Source organism: Canis lupus, chromosome 10 (assembly GCF_048164855.1).
Source record: "Canis lupus baileyi chromosome 10, mCanLup2.hap1, whole genome shotgun sequence".
NCBI classification, from domain to species: Eukaryota; Metazoa; Chordata; class Mammalia; order Carnivora; family Canidae; genus Canis; species Canis lupus.
In genome coordinates this window covers 45,749,396-45,765,684 of record NC_132847.1, presented here as the reverse complement: position 1 = coordinate 45,765,684, position 16,289 = coordinate 45,749,396, and the positions used below count along the sequence as shown (strand labels likewise).

General features: G+C 33.6%; 1 pseudogene; it reads left to right on the top strand.

Moving 5' to 3' along the window:
* The first annotated feature begins 7,281 nt into the window (after nt 1–7,281).
* Nucleotides 7,282–15,332, top strand: LOC140641994 (translation machinery-associated protein 7-like; annotated as a pseudogene).
* Nucleotides 15,333–16,289: the final 957 nt, after the last annotated feature.

Sequence of the window (16,289 nt, the reverse complement as noted above, 5' to 3'; positions counted from 1 at the left end):
CTGCCTCCTGCCTCCTGCCCTGCGGGGTCCCTGGGCCGCGGCCTGGAAGCCGAGGGGCGCCCTTTACAACAGCGAGAACACTGTGCCAGTCAACGCTCTCCGATGCCTGAACGTTTCACGGTGGCGCGAGGACCTCTCCTATTTTTTTTTTTCCTTTTCCCCCCCTGTTTTGGTTCTTTGAGGAATGATTAATGCATCTTGAGTTGGTTGAATTTGTTGTTCATACTTCAGTCCCCTAAATGCTCCAGCCATGATCTCTTATGTGGCCAACATTCGCTTTTATAAATCAGTATTACTTAGGATATCCTATAAAGTAACACCTTTTTATTAAAAAGGTAATATTTATTAGGAGCTCTGTGTCTGCCCCCTGCTCTAGTCCTTAAACATCTAATATAAACTGATTTGTTTACCCCCCCAAGAAAATTTTTAAGCTTATAAGGGATCCTTTAAATTGATAAATAAACCTGGTGCGTTAAAAATAACCTAGAAACTTCCCACGACTATTCTTTGAAGTGTGTTACCTTTTTACACATGTTTAAGAAATATACATGACATGTATACATTTTACGAGGTTCAATGTCTGACTTATTCTTTGTGAGCTACCATTTTTGCTTAATGTAAGTGATCGTTTTAGATAATTAAAGATTAGGTAGTCTAAATACTATTTCACTATTTTTATTACATTTTAGGCAGTAGAGCATAGTCAGTGCACAGCTACTGTCTTTATTTAATAGTTTTTAAGAAATCATTAATTGTCTCTGTATCAAAAGCCTCCAAAGCGATTTAAGTCTCAATTGTGGTTTCAATGGCAAAACAAAAACAAAAACAAAAAAAAAAGTGGTTGATTTCAACAACCATGTTCTAAAAAAACCTTTTTGCATTTTATTGAATAGGCACCTTTGACTAAGTAGTAAAGAAGATACCAGTGTACCTCATAAAAATCATGAATATAATACAGCGTATAAGTGATGGAGAAGAATATGAGTTTTTGCAAAGGCTAGAAATTAAATCATAAGTTTGAGTTTTATTTGTGACATATCCCAGAAGTTTCAAATATATGACATATATTACAAAAAAAAAAAGGTATCAGGGAAAATAGTTTTGTGATTGTTTTTATTCCTGGGGTTTGAAGACACTGTGCATTTTGCTGAAAGGTAGTTGATATTTGTTGTAAATAATACGATCTTCCTCTCTGACTGAAAAATATAAGAAGAATCTTGGTGAGGATATGAAAAGTATTTCTATCACCTTTACTTCATTTCTTACAGTGAAAGAAATAAAACAGTTTTAGGAGGCAGTAGAAATTAAAGGATAGGAATAAAGCATATCAGCCCTGCTACTACTTAACTGTAGTTTGGGTTTAAATTAGTTAATCTCTCCAAGCCTTACTTTTCTCATCATTAAATGAATGCAACATCTACCTCAAAACATACAAATTTTATTGAGATGTTATATGTAAAATGCCACAGTAAGTGGTTGATGAATGAGAATTATCATCCAAAATGTGAAAGTCATAAATGCGTATTTTCTGACACTTTCCTTTCCCTATTTTCCTCCTATATGACTTTATATTAGCAGAGAAATATATTCTTTCAGTTGACATTTTTCACTTCTTATAAATAAATAGGGGAGGGAAAGCTCTATATAATAAGGGAATAATGCATCAAAATGTTCAAAAATAGTTGCCACGTGTGACAAAATTGGGAATATTCAATAAGCAGGCAAAATATTTAGTTTTTAAGTACCTTTTGTGTTAAAATCATGAATAAGTATGTAAAAAATTGTAAAAGAATGAGCATAAAAACATATAAGTGGGGACAACTTTTAAGCATGATTCCTAAAAAACTTCTGAAACCAAAATGCCCCATGAGATGGATTAAGGCTGATATATATTTCAACTTTGTTGAAATTCTCTGCTGATAACTGATAAAGCACCGTGTAGTAATACGAAAGATCTTTGTAATATCAAAATATGTGTCTGTTAAAGAAGTGGGTAAAGTTGATTTTAGAAAAGTTTGATCTAGGATCTGTTTTGATTTAAAATAAACTAATAGTTCAGATACCTTGACATTTTATTTTCATAATTTGTTGTTGTGCAATGAAAAGGGCTTATAATTTATAGAAATGAGCAACAAAAATAGGCCATGTTAGCAAACAAATGTAGTAGGAAGGATTGGCATTCTTAAATAGCCTTTTTTATGGCTGCTATTCACACAACTATACTTTCTTTATCTTTTCCTCTATAAAAAATTAGGATATAAGTCAAAGCAATATGGAATGAGTACTTCTGTAGGTCATAAAACAGGCTATCTTTGCTAAACTTGAACATATTTGTGATATTTATAACGTATTTGAAGAATACTGGAAGACATTTCTTGTCCTTTAATTTAGACATAGGTTTGTCAGTTTATGAGTATTGCCATGATGAAACTAATACCAAATTGTTTAATAAATTGAATTATTGGTACATATTAATAATTATTAGTGATTTGGGGTTACAATGCCAAAATATGAAAAGGGCTTATAATTTATAGAAATGAGCAGCAAAAATAGGCCATGTTAGCAAACCAATGTTGCAGGAAGGATTGGCATTTTTAAACAGCATTTTTTATGGCTGCTATTCACAAAACTATACTTCCTTTATCTTTTCCTCTATAAAAAATTAGGATATAAGTCAAAGCAATATGGAATGAGTACTTCCATTCCATGGAATGGAAGCAAAATCTCTATTTTGCTAAAAGAAACAGATTTTTCACTGAGAAATTCTCACAAAATCGACATGAATAGGTGACACAATTTATTAATCTTTCTGTTTAGTGATTAATTAATTACAATTCTGATTTATCTAATATAAACATGCTTTTTTGAACTATATCTTATCCATCTGATATAGACAGTCTATGAATATATTTAGGCACTGGAAATAATGGACCAAGGAAGACACTTAGATAATAACCACATCTGACCTTATAAGGATAAGTCATGCTCAAATTTCAAATTTTAAGCTTAAACTAAGATTTTCATCTCTCAATGATCAGGATTAAAACTACATTGTTTTTAGAGGATAGCAGATTTTACTTATGAAATTCATGTTCAGAATCTACTTGTCAGTATAATCTTTGCTTATTTCATGATAACTTATTAGTAAGAAAGTCCTTTTGTATACCCAAACTCTCAGACATCTGTCATGTTTTAGGGAAAATTTGGGAAAGGACAACAGTGAATGTGTTGGTGCTTGACTCTTAAGAGTCTGAATGATAAGCATTCTACTAAAAATTTGAGCTTTTATAAGAAGAAATTTGAACAACAATCTATCTCCTATTTCATACTTGGGACTGATAAAAGTTTTCCTTGGCCTTTCATTTTTCCAGATCTCCTTGCTTTATCTTTGATTTTAAAATCGACTCTATGGTATTTTGAACTTAATGAACCTGCCTTTAGTTATGGTAAAGACTTGCTAAGAACCAAGAAATCCAACAATTCATTGACTATTGAAAGCAATGGAAAAAAAATTTTTTTTTCCTATTACATACTATGTTTGATTCAAGTGCTTCAGGATGTCCGGAATCTTTGCTCTCCATGGTCCTTCAAGGTCTCAGAACCTGTTAAACGTTCTTCTACCTTACACTGGGTCATTGTTTCATTTGCTTGGCAGAAACAGGTTATTCCGGATCCAGCTTTCAGCATATGGGAAAGAGAAAGAGAACTTGGAAGAGTTCTGCCCCGATCTGAAAAATAACATAAATTACCCCGGACACATTCTGTTAGTAAAACTTCATCATGTAAAACCCATTTAACTTTAAAGGAGGCTGAGAAGTATAGTCAAGTGATAGAGTTTTGCCCAGCTATAATTTCATTATTATAGAAGACAGAGAACAGATTTTGGTGGACAACCCCCTTAAAAGAGGCTAGCATCTACTTAATTTTTTAAAGGACTTACATATTCTCATATAGCATTCTTGAAACGACATAATTTAAAATAGAAATATTATGGTATTGCTTTACCGATTGAAAAAGGTCCATCCTTTTCATTCCGCTTTGTACCATCATTATGAGTACAAAACATAAGGTACTGTTTGAAATAAACAAGGAAATATAGTTATTAAATTTTATATAGGAAATACTTATAAAATGTATAAATAGTATATATGTCATAAAAATACAGTTTTAAGAGCTTGTAATTGGTAAGCATTATTTCATACGTAAATCTAGATTTATAACTTGAAGGAGAAATGTTTCTGTTCATCTTGTTTCTTATATACTAGCATTTTACAATCTGTAGAGCTGAAAGAGACCTTGGTAAATTTCAGCCCAGTATTCCTCAGACTCTTGGCAACAATTTAACAACTTGAGCAAGCTATGTACATACCCACTCCATAATTTAGAATATGTGCATCGCAATTCTAGGTAATATTATTCTCTCCTGTTTATGAATGAAGAAACTAATGAACAAAGATTATGAATAAATTTTCCAAAGTAAAAAAGAAAAATATATTTAAAAAATTTAATTGACATGTAATTGTATTCATATGTCTTAGGACAATGATTTGATGTATGTATGTATTGCAAAATGATAACAATAAGTTTAGTTAACACAACCACGTAGTTGAAAATCTTTTTCCTTGTGATGAGAATTTTTAAAGATCTACTGTCTTAGGAATGTTCAAATGTACAATATAGTATGGTTGATTATAATTACCACAGTGTACATTATATCCCAAGACTTATTCAAATAAGCTATTTTACTGGTTTTGATAAGAATACTTCTGATTTACTCTATTAACATGATATGATTGTCCAGTAATTTCCTAATTTTGCACTCTTTATCATGGCCATGATTATACTTATTCCATAAAAAGATTTTTTTTGTTTGTGCTGCAGTACAGTTTAAATAGTAATGGAGTTATATGTTCCTTTACATTTTTGTAAATTTTATGCATGACATTCTTGGGGATATATGGATAGATTATTTTGGGAGGAAAGAGTAGATCTTTGAAAATTTTGCCTACTTATTTGATGGAAACGTATCTCTTTATAATTATGGCCCAGAGAGACTGAAGGGAAAGATTTATATTTCTTGGTCAGAAGAGGGACTCTCCCTCTATCTTACAAGACACAGAAAGAAAGCAGAGAGTCCCATTTCCTTTGGCAGCTATCATGCGATCATAAGAATGGCAGCACAGAGAGATGGAAGAAAACTTCTTTATTGATAACATCATAGCTGCTCTGGTTGTCATGCCTGGGGTCTGTCCTACATCTGGACTGTCAGTTATGGGTGAAAATACATTTCCTTATTGTTTAAGGCAGTTTGAGTTAGAGCATTTAAAAAGGTCACAATGGAATCGTATACTAGAATGAACATTACAGTGACACACCAAAATACGGGTTTCTCACAAACAATGTTGAGGAAGAGAAGTCAAACATAAAAGTACATAAAAGGGACAAAAACCCCAATATCTATATGTTTAGACTTGTACAAATTAAACAAGAAAAAAATTATCCCATTTTAGAAATGGGCAAAAGACTTAACAGATCCTTTTTTATTAGAGAAAAGCTAAATATCCCAATAAACAAAGGGGAAGATTTTCAAATTAACAGTAATATAAAACTAAGCTTTGGTGTCCTATCTCTAGCATTGGATAACTCACTCAGCATTTGCTTAATGGCTAAAGCAAAAAATAAAATAAAATAAAATAAAATAAAAATCCTTCCGAACCTCTACTCCTATGGTCCTTACATCTTACTGGTTATTAAATTATTTAAATTTTTTTCTCAAAATGGCCTTTCATAGTTTTCCCTTTTTGTTCATAATTTTGGGCCTATCGTATTTAAGGGCCTTTGGCTTTCACTTTCTGTAAGGTGAGCATTGAGGAATGCAAATTTATTTTAATTCAGATGAGTAAATTGGTGTATGTACTATTGATTAATAATCTTCAAAACAGGGTATGCAGTTAAAAATCTCAGATCTTCAATTTATATTTATTTTATTTTCATCCTTTAAAACTTTTTTTTTTAAAGATTGTATTTATTTATTCATGAGAGACACAGAGAGAGAGAGGGGGGCAGAGACGCAGGCAGAGGGAGAAGCAGGCTCCATGCAGGGAGCCCGACATGGGACTCGATCACAGGTCTCCAGGATCACACCCTGGGCTGAAGGTGCTGAACTGCTGAGCCACCTGGGCTGCCCCTTTAAAACTTTATTGTGTATGTTCCACAATGCTTTTAGTATAATAAATGACACAAATTTTGGTATGTGCTCAAAATGTTTTACAGATCCCACACTACACTGGGAATCACCTCAGTTGCAGGATTTCTCATTTATTAGCCTAAGACCTCAATCTCTTTATTGCTTAATCTCTGTAGTACACAATTTTTTAGAATAAATGTAACAAAATGTATCCAAATATGTATCATAGTTACACTTGTTATAAGACTTCAATTAGATTTTATATCAGAGCTTGGATTGTATGCTTTAAAATATAACCAAAATAAAAAAAAAGATGTTGTTTCTAAAGGATACTTTCTTCGTGTCCCTTCACTTTTGGGACAAAAAAAAATCACTAAAATGATTTTGACTCATGTTATCTTCCCAACTACTTCTTAAGGTTGAAAATTAATTAAAAATTTTGGGTATATATCTCTTTGGCCTTTGATATATTTCAAGGGAGAACTCTGGGCAGGTTTGTATCTATCAAGTATAAGATGGCTACCAAATTAACCTAAAAATCCTAAATGCTATATTACTGAATCTTTGTTCTTTACAACATTTTCTGAGAAGAACAAAAACACTTCCATGCTTTTAATAAGGCACATTAGTACTACTAATAACTCTGAGACATGAAAATATCTGACTGTGAAGTTGATTATGTACTCAAGCAGAAAGCTGTAATAAAAAGTTTTCTGAATCCACTCTCCCTCTATAAATGTTTTCTCCCATATTATTGATGCAGATGTTGAGTTTCTTCAAAAAATGCAAAATAATTGGACCTGAGGACTCCTTTAGCTATTAAGTATCTTTCACATTTTTACTAAATAAACATTTCTGTGAGATAAATTCTGAGTTATTCTTCTGAAACTGAGGTTCAGTAGCATCAGAAGAAAGAAAAAATATAAATAAAATATCCAAGCATACTCCCAAATATCAAACATTTGTCTTCTAGATCCACTCTCCATCTTTCTCCACTCTGCTCTCTATTTATCACATCACTAGACTCCCTTGGTCCTTGGGTTCCAGGGTAAACTTGGCTTCTTGTTAGATTTTGGCTACTGGGAAATACAAGCATGAGATCAGAAGGAGGAAATAGTGTTAGCTCTGTGTTTTCTATGGGCTACTTACATCCTTCTACCAAAGATCACTGCTCCTGTAAGTTTGCTTTCTCTCTCTATGAAGCCGTGTCTGCAGGTTCTGATAAAGGCTCTAGCCCCTCACCACTTCTGGCCAAGGGGTGGTGAAGTTCTCCATGACAGGTATTACAAGCTTCAAGGTACTTATGTCTCTTCTAGTTTTCCTAAACCATATCCAAGTTTTCATAAATGGCTTTTTGTTAAACTATTTTAAAGTTACCCACCTTTACTGAATGGACAGAGATTGATTCAATATACAGTGACTATAAATATTGATATAATTATATGCTTTAGGTTTTTTTTTTTTTTTTTTTTTTTTTTGTTTGTTTTTTACAGGGCCTTAGATCAAGACCTGAGCGGAGATCTAAAGTCAGACTCAACAGGCTGAGCTCCCCAGGCACCCCAATATGCTTTAGTTTTTATTATATTTAAGGCATTTCGGTGATTCCATTGAGCAAAGGAATACATCTCAAAATTAGATCTTCAGTTAATTTAGTTTGATATTTTCCTGATTTCGCTGACTAAAAATGCACATATGCAAGTTAGGTTTTGACAATTAGAAAGGCACTAAATATATATTACCTTTTAATAGGGTTTTCTTTAATTTGTATCTCAAGTGATTCAGCACTATTCAACAGATATTTAGTATGTTATAACTCTTAGGCATAAAGTCTCTGACCATTGGCAACATAATCTATGATATCATTTCTTCCTTTGAAATGTTTAAAATCTGATAGATGCAGATATATTATGTAAAACTGGAAGAAGATTCACATGACATGTTATTTGAGCTGATTCTTAAAAGATAAGTAGAGGATTGAGTAGATGAGTCTGATGGGACAATTATTTAAGACAAAGGGCAGATGAGAAAGGGATATGAATAGGGATGTATAGGAAATGCCCTAGGAACAGAGACTGTAATATGACTGAAGTGAAAGGTATATAGGATTATTGTAAGTTTGAATAAAATAGACTGGGGTCAAATAGTGGAAGACCCTAAAATTCAAACAAAATTTAATCTTTCCATGGAGAAAAATCAAAGTTCTTTGAGCAGATGATTGATTTAGAATTATAAAGCATCTCATATCATAATCAGACATAGTTTTAAAAAAGATTCCACAAGCAGCAGATAATCAGAAGACAGGTAAAGCTAGAGGTAGGAATGCAGGAAAGAAATTAAAGCAATGGTTCAGTTAAGGGGGAATAATGTGGGGCAGCCCAGGTGGCTCAGTGGCTCGATCCTGGAGACCTGGGATCAAGTCCCGCGTCGGGCACCCTGTGTGGTGCTTGCTTCTCCCTTGCCTCTCTCTCTCTCTTTCTCTCTCTCTCTCTGTATGTCTCTCATGAATAAATAAATAAAATCTTTAAAAGGGGGGGGGATAAGGCTTTAAAACAGTAACTGTTGGAAAAGAATATTTTTTTAAAATTTGTTTTCTATGAAAGCAGAGCCTGTGACAAGGCAGTAAATTCATATGACATAGTCATGGAAGAAACATGTACAGTTATAAGATAAAAAGACCATAGAAAGAACTTAAAGAAATGCAGATATTCAAAGAATTGATAACAACCAACTAAGGAGATTGAAAAGAGTAGACTTGAAATAAAAGAGAATATCTAGGAAATTGTAATTCTTGAAGACCCAGAGGAGACTGATTTGATCTAAGAAGGAAGTTAAGCAAGATGTGACAGAGTCCAAATAAAACATGGTCCAATTCTCCATCCATCCCTGTAACTATCATTTTTGTAACATGACTTTGCAATTCCACCTGCAAACACATGGAGTCTATTTCTCTACTCCTGTTGTTACTTGTTTTAGCTAATGGAATGCAACAGAAATGCCAATATACTGGTTTTGTGTATATGGCTCAAGAGACCATGCATGCTTCTACGCTTTCTTGGATTTGGACTGTTACCATATGAATTCCTCTAACCTCAGTTAATAGCCAAACAACTATCCTCAACCAGTCCGTTTCAAAACAACCAGTCAGCTGATCAGATAGATTTAAGCAAGTTCCTTCCAGCTCAACTAAACAAGGTCCAAGTCAGCAGAACCACTGACAAGTAAATTTATGATCAACACTTAATGGTTATTTTAGGTTACTAGGTTTGGGGGTAGCTCATTGTGTAGAAATAGATAACTGATACAAAGAGAAATCATTGTAGGAGCAAGTATAGAGAAGAATGGTGAGAGGCAAGCTGTTAGATTATAAATTGTTGAGGAGTTACCAGGAATTGGGCAGTGGATTTTTTAAAATAAATATCTCCTTGAAGAGAACAGCATTGGAAAAGTTGCTGACGGTATTTTTTTTTTTTTATTGTGTGTATACAATGGATTTGACTATGTTTTAGGTGATATAAGAAAAATCTAATGGAAAGTGAGATGAACAGGCCAATGAAAGATGTATAAATGAGGTAACATATTCTTAAGAATCAGTGAGCTTGAATGCACAGATGATTAGAACAGTCTAGTAAAGGAATAGATTAATTTTTTAAAAAGAGATAAGGAGAATAAGGGCAGGTGATGATAAAGAGAAAGAACTAGGTTGGAGAGGGACATATTGTGTGAGGTCAGGTCCTTTTCAGGAAGCAATAAAATCATCTATTGAGTCAAGTTAGCTGATTTTCTCTTCTAAAAGTAAAGTTTCAAACATTGATGAAAGATATTTAAGATGTAGTCAATTGAGGGAGAAAGCGAAAAATGTTTGAGTGGTTCTGAGAGCTCTGAGAGTGGTTCTATGAATCTGGATATGAAGAAACACACTAGAAATTTGTTGGACAGGAGAAGGAAATGCATGTGAGAAATAACTGAGAGATGCACAAGAGAACTTTTTTATTTCTAAAGTTGGATTTCACTAAGCAGTGTCATTAGTAAGTAGTCCTGAATTACAATTTCTTTCTATTTGTCGTATATCGAATTAATCTTGTTGCAATAAGTAGAATGAATATAGATCATGCATGTGCAGAGTTAAAATTTTTATAATTTTGGAGCCTTGGTAATGTGTGAGTGATGTGGAGGGGAGGAACATTGTAAAGACTTTGTAACCAGGATTAGTGTTAGGAGAACAAATATAAAATATTAATAAGAAATGAAAGAATACAGTGCCGTCTGTTTGCTTATTAGGCTTGACAACAGGATTGAGAGGTTGATGAAAAAAGTTCCTGGGTCCTCTGTATAGAGACAGCAAACTATTGATATCTCCAAGATGCTGATCAGAGAGGGATGTTGATAAAGGCAAAAAGAATGGGGTAAAGGTACATTTATACAAGAAAGGAAGACTGGATTTTTAGGGCAACCTCTCAGAATGTCTTTTCTTTGACCTGTAGTCAGAAAAATCAATTGGACTCGATATCTTTACTTATAGCATAGTAACATCAACTCATAGAATTCTTAAGAAAATCAAATGAGATGAGTGTACATGAAAGTGCATTGAAAATCTAAAACCCCATACAAATGAAAAGGATTTGCTGAAGCCAAAGGCAACAATATTTAAGATAACTTTTATTAAAATTGATTTTTTAAATGATACAGGAATAAGCCTTATATATTGCTTTAAAGTAACTGGTTCTGTCTCAAAATGATCAAAACAATTAATCTAAAATGTTTGTCATAGGAGATTAAAATAATACCCTGAGTGTTGCATGTTATAAAATTTATAGATATGCTTTCATTCTGTGTATTCAACAGTCACCTAAGAAACCTGAATTCAATTACTTCTAACTCCACCAGCCTTCTATATCTTACTGCTTCTGTTATGCAATGTTTATATGAACTATTTTTCTTATCATTTTTTTGTGCTACTTGAAAGTAAGTCCTTCATGATGAGAATTATTTGCTCTGTTGGTCGACATGGATATTTATAGAGCATAAAGCCAGTTGACACATAATTTTTGAACATTGATATGTTCCCCTTGTTATCTTAAGTAGAGAAGGAAAGAACATAACTCACCCTAATAGTTTTTGCTCTAGCATTATGGAACCCAGATCACAATGAACATACAGAAAAATGAGAATTTTTAAAAATGATCTAGAATTTTATTAACAAAACTAACATTCACTCGTGAAATATACGTTAAGGCCTGCTCTGTGACAGGCACTGTGCTAAGTCCTATTTGATACCCTAATAGAATCTGGTCATTGCTTTGGAGAGCTTACAAAAAAACTAAGAAGATAAATATCTTTTTTTAAAAATGAACTTAATTTGTTTTTTCTTTACAACATTTCATTTCAAGTTCTGGTTCAGATTATTTGGGAGGACAGGATGAAAACAAGTTATACTGAGAGAGATAGTGGTATGGGCAGGTGGTTGTGAATTACTGTTCCTGAATCTTTCTAGTTTATGTGCACATATCTCTTTTTCTCCATTTAATTCTCCTGATCTGTATAACTCCTCACTGACTCATTTAATTTTAGAGATAATTTAAAAATGAATATTCCACAAATGTAGAAGATAGTGTCTTTGATAAGTGTTGCTGGGAAAGCTGGATGGTTACATGTGAAATAATAAAATTGGTTGATTTTATCTTGCACAATATACAAAAATGACTCAAAAGGGCTTAATGGCTTAAACATAAGATCTGGAAACGTTAAAACTCCTAAAAGAAAATATAGGGGGAGATCTTCTTGACATTGGCCTTGGCAGTGATTTCGTGGATATGACACCAAAAGCACAGGCAACAAATGCAAAAATAGAAAAGTAAGATTACATTAAAATAAAAAGGTTTTGCATATCAAAATAAACCACCAACTAAATGAAAGGGTAACAAAATAAAAAATAAAAAAAAAAATGAAAGGGTAGCGCTATGCTATGGGAGAAAATATTTGTAAACCATACACCTGATAAAGGACTAATAGCTAAAATATGTAAGGACTTCCTAAACTCAACAGAAAACACTAAGTAAATAAAACAATCTGATTTTTAAAAATAATGGGTAAATAATTGAATAGACATTTCTCCTAAGAAGACATACAAATGGCCAATAGGTATATAAAAAGGTGCTCAGCATTACTATTCATCAATAAAATGCAAATGAAGACCACAATGAGATGTCTGTCCCCTCACACCTGCTAGGATGGCTATAATGATAGATGATAGATAGATGATAGATAGATAGATAGATAGATAGATAGATAGATAGATATAACAAGTGTTAGTGGAAAAGAACAGGGGACCCTTGTGCACTAATGGCAGTGATAATTGTAAACTGGTATAGCCACTATGGAAAACAAGTGTGAAGTTTCCTCAAAAAGGTAAAAGTAGAACTACCATATGATTCAGCAATCCTGCTTTGGGTATATATATCCAAAGGAATTGAAATCGTGATGTCAAAGAGATATCTGAAATTCCATGTTCATTGCAACATTATTCCCAATAGTTAAGAGAGGGAAGCAACATAAATGTTCTTGATGACTGAATGGATAAATAAAATGCAATATATATCACACTCATATTGGAATATTATTCAGTCTTTAAAAAGAAGGAAATCCCGCCATTTGTGACAACATGGATGAACCTGGAGAATACTATACTAAATGAAATTAGCCAGACACAGAAGGACAAGTAACTACATGATACTAATTAGATGTAGAATCTAAAAAGAGTCAAACTCATAGCACCAGAGGGTAGAATGCTGGTTGCCAGTAGCTGAGGAGGAGGAGAAATAAGGAGATTTGAGTCAAAGGGTACAAAGTCTCAGTTACACAAGATGAGTAAGTCCTAGAGATCTGCTATATAGCATAGTGTCTATAGTTAACAGTCCTGTATTACATACTTAAAAATTTGCTAGGAGGATAGATCTTAAGGCAAGTGTGTGATCACAAAAAAATAAAGAGGTCAGTAAAAAACTTTTGGAGGTGAGGAATATGCATATAACATAGCTTGTGGCCATGGTTTCATGGGTATATACTTATCTCCAAACTTATCAAGCTGTGTGCATTAAATATGTAAAGCTTTCTCTATGTCCATCATACCTCAATAAAGTAGTTTTTAAAAAAATCCTTGTTCTTAGAAGATTTCATTGAAGTAACTGAAGATATATTTTTGAAGGGTGACATTATATAAAGTTAGCTCAGGTGTTTGGCTTGATTGTGAGTTCTCTAAGGCAAAAATAGTACCTTACTCATCTTGTATCCCCAATAAATACCTAGTATATTATGAGTAATAAATAATTACTTTTGACTTTTGGGAAAAAAAGTGAAGATTTCCAAACTGAATGGAAACAGAGTCTTTTTCTTTTTCTTCCAAAAAGTATTTTGAAAGAAAAGAGATGAGTTTTCCTGAAGATGCATCTAATTGTTTGGCAATAATTTGTGGTCCTTCAAAAATAGGACTAATTATCATCATGCAGGCAGGGAAACTTAGGTGGCAATTTGTAATTTTTAGCAGCTTTTTACTTGCAGCATTTTAAAGTTGCCACAGTAGGAGGTAAAGTACAAAATCATGTTTATTTGAATAGAAATATTTAAAATGCTACATTATGGAATCACTGAAGTAGAGTTCAGGGGAAATAAATGTATCTGTCCTCTGTTTATGTTATTTAAACTTCAGATGTATTCCACATAATGGTGATGGGGATTTTGCTTCCTATAATAGTCTCTTAAATGTATGTGCATCTTAAATTAATATTCGCTTACAGATATAGTCTAATACACTGGCCAGTATGGTAGCCCCTCACCAGAGGTGGCTGTTGAGAGTTTGAGTAGTCTGAATCGAGATTTGCTATAAGTGTAAAAAAGACACTGGATTTAAAACAGGGAAAAATAAAACAGCATTTTAATAATTATTGTATTTCATGTTGAAATTATAACACTTTTTAATAAATTAAGTAAAGTATATTAATAAAATTAATTTTATCTATTTCTTTTACCTTCTTAATATGGCTTTAAAAAGTTTAAGAATATACATGTGGCTTACATCATCCTTCTATTGAATAGTACTGTCTAATAAGTACAGACTACAGTGGGATTTTTTTGTCCCCTTTAGAACACCATTTTTTTATTACAGAAGCCTCTATTACAGAAGCCTGAGTAATAGTGATTTTAGTAACACTAGCTTAGGTTTGTATTCAACTTCTCATTTACTAAAACATGAACACCATTTTAAGAGAGCTGCTGGTACAGAGCTCAGCACTGTCCTGCGGCATATCATATATATAAAAAATTTATATATTCCACTTACTCGGAAAAAGATTTTGCCAAAGCTTACCAATATATTTAAGCTCAATAGTTACAAATAAAGTCAAATAGAAACAAAACAAGATAGAGGAAGAACAGGTATCGTTCTGAGATAAAATGTTTACTTAGCTCAAACTTTCTTACAGGAAGTAGAAGACATACCAACATCTTCTTGGCCTTATAGTAGAGTAAAACCAAAATTTGGAATCATTCATTATTAGAAACTGAATTTCTTGCAAGGTAGCTTGTAAATCTTTCTGTATGGTGGTGGGGAGTGGGAGGTGGGATGGGGGGTCGTACAGCAGAGGAACCCTGGGAGGTGAGGAATATCAGGACACCTCAACAATGTACTACTGCTATATCTAGTTATGTCACTGGTGACCCTACTTAGGGGGTCTTAGTTGCACATTTTCATCTTTGTTCTGAAATAATGGTGACATGGAGAGCTGTAGGAGACCTCTTCATCAAATTCCATACAGTATTTGAAAAATCACTGGGGGAAATTTTCAACAATACTAAGGGTGACCAATAAATATAAGGACTGATTTAATCAAAACATAACCAAACCAATAAAAAAACGTAACCACTAGCTTCTGGTGGCAGGGCCTGGGGAAGGGGCAGCAGGTGCCAAGAGGAAGGTGGCAAGAGGTAGCCCCTAAAGTAGCCCAAGAAGCAGGCCAAGGAGACAGGTAAGATAAGGCCTATGAACAGAAACATCAAGAAGAGCAGAAGAAATTCCAAGAACTAAAAGCAAAGGCTGTGGGCAGGGAAGCGCCTCCAGGCCACAGGTGGAATCAAGAAATCTGGCAAAAAGTAAGCTGTTCTTGGTGCTTGAGGCAATGGTAATCCTTAATTCCATTCCTGTTTAAACATCTAGATTCCCTGTCACAACATATGTTGCCACCGGTAGCTAGAATGAAGTGTTGTCTTAGATCTTGTTGGCCATTTAAGAATAAACTTTTGTTAAATAATCATTAAAAAAAAAGAAAAAAAAAACACATAACTTGAAGTCAATTGAAAGTTAAGCAGTACACATGGAGAACAATATTTTAGCAGTTTTAAAGAAAACCTGAAAATCTATTGAGATGGGTCACATATGAGAAGTCTTAAAAGTTACATATTGATTTTAGTCAAGTCTGAAAGAGATATAAAATTGAAGTGAGCAGAGGGAAGTAAGAAGAATGTGGTAGAAATAATGCAGGAGAGCCAGGTGAAGGCCAGAACTTCTCGTAAATTCTGAAAAGAAGTTTAGATTTTACCCTAAATGTCAAGCCTGGAAGTACAGAAAATCATTTTATATTCCAAAACATCAGTCTGACTGCTCTGGGAGCCAAGAGAAAAATTAAGATAAAGCCCCTTTGGACATAGATATGAAGATGTGTTATAAATACTTGCACGTAAGAGTTGTGAAGCTCAGGGAATAGATCAGGGATAGATATGTAACTCTGCATATCAACATATAGAGAGTGCAAGAAATCTTCTGGGAGTACATATGAATAGAAAAAAAAAAAAAAAAACAAGGGACCTGAGCTCTGGAATATTTGGGTTTCCCTTAGAGATGCTGAAACCAGAAAAGAGAACTGAGAAGCGGCAGTTTGTGGAGCAGAACAAAAACTGGGAGCACGATACCATGGATCACGGATGACAAGAGCCCGTGTCAGGAATGGGGGGATTATCGAGTGTGCAAGAGGGGATGAGTAAGAAGAGAACACAGAGGCAGCCAGGTGATGTGTCCTCATTGAGGCCATGGTTGACACTGACAACGGGGGTTTCA